The following is a 6000-nucleotide window of genomic DNA, read 5'->3' as shown; positions in this document are numbered from 1 at the left end:
AAGATTGCTGTTATTGAAGGGTGAGAAGGGAGTGAGGACGTTGAAGCAGTCTGGTTTTTTTTTTTTTTTTTTTTAGAGCCTGTAACTATGATAAACAGAAGGAGAGTGGGTGATGTCCAGAAGGGGAAGCAGAGTTTTAGTTGAACTTGTAAGTTTATTTTGAGATGAGGGAGGCTTAACCATGTTTATAGCCTGAAGAAAAAGAGTCAGTAGGAGAAAGGTTAAAAATTATAGGAACATAACATGGAGAGTAAAAAACAGAAATAAAAATTTCATCATTGATGAAATTAGCAGACATATACCACTTGTAATCAGATATTTAAGACAAAAAATGAATGAGAGCCATTAAGGAGGTGGAACTTAACTCACCACTCCCTACATGTGGGCTGTGCGCATTGACTTTCTTCCCAAAAGCACAGAAAGAAGAGTTACTTTTCAAGTGGAGAAACTTGACAAATACTACCTTAAGCCAGATAGTCAAGATTAACATCAAGGGTGATGAGTCATTTGATTACATGTACCCTTGACATGATATGAGAATGGACCTTTGCCTCTGAGGATCTTGCTCCCCCAAACACATTACTCCAGTCTAATCGTGAGAAAAACATCTGACAAATCCTGAGGGACATTCTATGAAAATACCTGACCTATACCCCTCAAAACTGTTAAGGTCATCGAAACCAAGGAATGTCTGAGTAACTGTCACAATTGCCTAAGATGACATGACAATTAAATGGAATGTGTTAATCTTACTGGAATCTTGGAACAGAAAAAAAGACATTAGGAGAAAATTGAGATCTATATAAAGTATAGACTTTCATTAATAATAATGTATTCATATTGGTTCATTAATTGCAATGAATGTACCATACTAATGTAAAATGTTAATAATAGGAAAAACTAGGAGTGGGATATATGAGAACTCTGTACTATCTTCTAATTAATTCTGTAAATATAAAACTATTCTGAAATTTTAAATAAAAGTTTACTTTTAAAAAAGTGAATAAGGGAATGGTAAATATCTCAACAGAAAAGACAGTTAAATTTGGGAAAGAACAGTGAGGAACACTCATTGAAACCTTGAAAAGGGCAAGGACTTGGAGGCACCAAATACCCATGAGAGGCTGGTGTTACACAAGGATGAGCAAAACAGGAGGACTTTGTGGAGATCTGTGTAAGGAGTAGCTAGCTTTCAGTTTCCCTGTTCCTCCCGCCCATTGTGTGGTCAAAACCCTTCAGGAGATATGACTGCATAGATTTTGAATAAGAGGGGCCCTAGGGGACAGGACATTAGACACAGAGGAGGGTAGAGGTGAGATGCTGAGCTGAGACTAGGAGGAGTCAGTGAAAGCTTTTACTACACCTGTCACCGCCACCCAGCTCCAGAAAACTAACAGCCAGAAAGATATCAGAGAGTCATTCTCAGGAGAAACTGAACCAACCCAAGGAAAATATCTACAGATACTGATTCCCAACAAAAAACATACAACATACAATTCCCATACAACCACTTGTTGTTGTATCATGAAAAGCTATCAGTTGACACTCTTCAGCCAGGCATCCAGAACTTCCAATTAGTTTTTTCCAGTCAGCTTTTTCTTCGATAAAAAAAGCATACTCGCAGGTTATAACACATTTGAGAAAAGACTCCAATATTTAAAAAACCAAAATGAACATACAGAAGCAAGGGAACCTGAGGGAGTAGAGATAATGTATGAGAAGAAGAAAACGTCAAAGAAGCAAAAATATTCTCAGAGAAATAAAAGAAAACATTGCACTATAAAACAAGAACAGGATGCTTTAAAAATGAAACAATCAGAGAAAACAAACATTTTGGACATTAAAAATGTAATTCATGTTGGTTAAGCCACTATGTTTGTGGTAATTTGCTAGAGCAGCAATAGGACACTAACATAGGATTAGAAGCTAAATCCAAGGAAATCTCTTAGATGTCAGAACAAACAAGACAGAGACATAAAAATATAATACAAATATAAGAAAACTAGAGTATTAATTCAGGAGGTCTAACATCCAATAAATAAAAGTTGTAGGAAAAGAGACTTATTAAACAGAAGTAAGAAAGTGATCAAAGAAATAATACAAGAACATTTCCAAGAATTAAAGGACATAACTTTCTTGAGGTTGAAATGCCCAGAGAAATAAAGGAAAGAAGACTTTCACCAAGGCACAGCCTCAGGAGATTCAGATCAATGGGGATAAAGGAAAAAGAAAAAAAAAATTTTCAAAAGCTTCCAGAAAGACAAAAAAGTCTCTTACAAAGGATCAGGAATGGCACTGCACTTCTCAATAGCAACATTGCACATAGGAGACAAAGGACACACAGCCAAACCTTCAATCAAATGTCACTGTACGAAAATACAGTTTTAGATATTTGGATCTTAAAAATGTATCTCCATGCACCATTTCTCAGAACACTATTACAGAATGTGCTTCACTAAAACAAGAGGGTAAACTATGAGAAAGACAGACAGATTCGACCCTGAACAAAGCAAAAGGAATTCCTAGGATGTCAGCAAGAGAAGTCTCTGGGCAATACCTGTGCAGCTGCATATAGAGAAACTTCTTCAATCTGGAGCAGACAGAAGTATCTAGGGGGAAAAGATGGAGACAACAGATGATCTGATAGGTTTGAGCATGTAGAATATGGTATTAAGAGGTATTTAATGAATGTGCTGGAAAACAACCTATGAAAAAACTAGGCGATTTTTAACTCCAGGAAAAGCAAAACATGTTTGAGGAAGGAAATGTTATCATGAATTACTTGGTCTAGTAGGAAACAGTATTTACAAAATCACAGAAATGGATTCACTGAATATGAATTTAAGCAAAATTTGTAATATATCTTTGGGAGAGGGGATGGGGAAGAGAGCTAAAATCCTACCTGCCAAGATAGCAAATCAGTACATACTGTCTAAAATCAATGAATACCAGAAAAAAAGCTAAGAGAGCTGAAAATGGTAACCCCTGAGTACCAGGCTGCTGGGTTTCTAAAAATATTTATTATACATCTTTTATTAACATTTGACTTCTGAAGTTACATATACTTTTGTAATAAAATATAGGAGTTTTTTTTTTTTTTTAAATACTATAGACCTGAAGGGCCTAATTGGTTAAATGACATTCCTTGGAAGGTGGAAATGTATGATATCCAGGACAGGAAGTGGTGGACATCTGGGACTGGAAGCGAAGATGTGAGGGTGGGCGTGGAAATAGATGGTGGCACAGGTACTATAGGTTCCAGGGTCAGGAAGTTAAGGAAATACATGCTTGATGAAACAGGATGTAAGGTCTCCTTCTGGAAGTAAAGGGAGCATAGGTGGGTGAGCAGAACGAAGGGAGCAGTGAAGTAACACACGCAAGTAACAGGATATAAACATGGGATTTTGGCCAAGACATTAAAATGGTAGATATCAAAAGCCAAAGTGAATGATGTGACAGACCACTATACAGAAATTTCAAAGGTGTTTGAGAACCGATTTGATGGCTCTTAATCCTCCTTCTTACCCCAAAGTTATAAGGAGTTGGAGAGATTAGAGACAGAACTGTGAAGAGAATTTTTGAAGAAAGCTACACTGTGAACCACACCACCCTTCAGGGGAAAGAATTAAAAAGGCAAAGCGGAGGAGGCTGAGTAAGAGTCAGCCTACACATCAGAATTTGCCATGGTAAAGTTCACGTGAATGTTTCTCATGGACCAGAGGTGGGTCATGCCTCAGAAGGAACTGGCGTGAGGCTGGAGCAGATTTAGTCCACTAGAACTCCTGGAGAGTTGATGAGTCCTCAGCAGAGTGAAGCTAGGAGAAGACCACAAGGTGCCCAGGGGTGTTGAAGGAACAATGGCCATAGTGGAGATGCACAGGCCTAGGTCAAGGTTACTGCAGGTGGGGCTCTCACAAGAACCAGTAAGTGTTCATTAGATAGGTAGCTCTAAAGAGTTAGCAGGCACAGTGTGAAGCCATCTTATCAAACAGGACCAGCAAGTAAAAAATGTTCTGCACTCCTTCTCCCATTCCTTTCAGCCCTGGAAGGATCAGAAACCAGTGAGCAAGTGGGAGAAAGAAAAAAGAGTACACTTTCCCTTGGTGCGGTCTTTCTGCCTAAAGCAGGTCCTATCTGGGGTAGCAGGGAGATAATCTTTGAATCGAGATGGAAATTTTGGTTACTACAGTGGAGTGAACATTCTGATTGAAAATTGAGACTGTCTTTTGTTATTTAAAGTAACCATCCAACTTTTTCTTAACTAAATATGGCCAGGAAAAATTATGGGACTGTCCAAGTTTACGTCCAGGACAAGGGAGAGAAACTAGCTGCACTGAAGAAAGAAAAGGGGCAGAGGAGATGAAAATAAAGTTGCTTTTATGGCTACTATCCGTGAGTCGTGCCTGGCACACAAATGAAGGGTAAGGGACTCCTATAAGCCACATGGTAAAGAATACAGATTTGGTACCAAGACCAAAAAGAATTGAGTTTGATACCTGGCTCTGTCACTTCCTAGCTATATGACCTTGGGTAACATTAGCTCCCAGAGTCTGTTGGGTTTTTTTTTCCTATTATAAAATAGGGTTAGTTAAGCATATTTCACAGGGCTTGAGAGGATTAAATAAAATAAGATTTGGGAAAACACTTAAAAACACATTGATTCCCTTCCATTCTCCCTTTTCTTGTAGGATGTTGTGGGGTGACTGGTGGGCCTGGGTATGCCAGGGAAGGCTTTCTGAAGACGGTTGCTTTTTATACCGTCATCTCTAAAGGACAAAAGAGAAGCAGATTGGCAAGGGGCATCACAGGGTGCTTCAGACAAAAGTAGGAGGAGACTAGGGTTGACAGATAAAATGCAGAATACTCAAATAATGTTTTTAGTATAAAAAATGTTTAGGACCTATTTATACTCCAAAATATTCCTTGTTTATCTGAAAGTCAAATTTAACTGAGTGTCCTGTATTTTTATTTGCTAAATCTGTTCACTCTAAATGAGACAGAGTTGGACTGCTCAGCTATAGTGGAGAGAGTGGGCCGAACATCACCCAGTAGGATAAGTCATCCTCATACTTATTTTTCTAACAGTTTCATAAGGTTCCAGTTAAGAGGAAATGACTTAAGCTGCAGTATCAAGAAATTCAGTTGACCGAATTGAGTCGAAATCCCCTCAAGCCAATTACATACAGAGGAAACAGGTTAGGGAGGCCAGGCCCTTAGGACAACAGCTCCCCAAGAGGTGAGCATCTGTTGATGCTTGGAAGTGGAGGAATGGATGACAATAGAAAGATCTCAGAAAGCACTGGAGGTTTGAGATGCCGCCCAAGTTCTCTCCCAGTTCTTGCACCTTCTCAGGCTCCCTGGGCGCTGGCACTCCTGCTTGTTTAAAGGGGTAGCAAGGGACAAGGCAAAAAAGGTCCCCCAGAAGCAGCCCCTTGTGGGGGAGGTAGGTGCTGCCTGAATGCTGACTGGGCCCTTTGCTTTGTACCCATCCTGCTTATTCCCAAACAACAGAAGTGCTACTCAGCCGCCTGGTCAGCCTCATTATGCTCTTGCCACAAAGTGCTGAGTCCAGGAGCTGTCCTGGCCCCATGACCTCACCCTCCCACACTGGGCCTCATCCTGTGAGGCTCCCTGAGCCAGAGGGAAGGCCAGAGGGTTCAAGCCATCCATAAAATTCTACCAAGCATCTGCTATGCTTGGTATATAGCCCTAGTGCTGAGGAGCCCAAGGTTCGAACTGACCATGTAACATTTGGGGGGTCATCTCATTCCCCTTAATGTCAGTCATCACCACCAAATCTAATAGCCTATCCCACTAGACAGCCAGTTGCCCAAACTGCTTGTGCAATGAGCGTGTGGACTGAGAACATGGTTTGAAATCCATGTCCCCAGTAGATCAGTGCGCTTTGGAAAATTAGACTGACAGAATACACTGCTAAAATTGAACAAAGAAAAATACTGGAAACAAAGAAAAGCTGAATGAATATGGTCTTTTCCAAAT

Source organism: Pteropus vampyrus, unplaced genomic scaffold, assembly GCF_000151845.1.
Source record: "Pteropus vampyrus isolate Shadow unplaced genomic scaffold, Pvam_2.0 Scaffold50, whole genome shotgun sequence".
Classification (NCBI taxonomy): domain Eukaryota; kingdom Metazoa; phylum Chordata; class Mammalia; order Chiroptera; family Pteropodidae; genus Pteropus; species Pteropus vampyrus.
The sequence above is the reverse complement of the archived record's forward strand: the minus strand, read 5'-3'. Positions refer to the sequence as shown.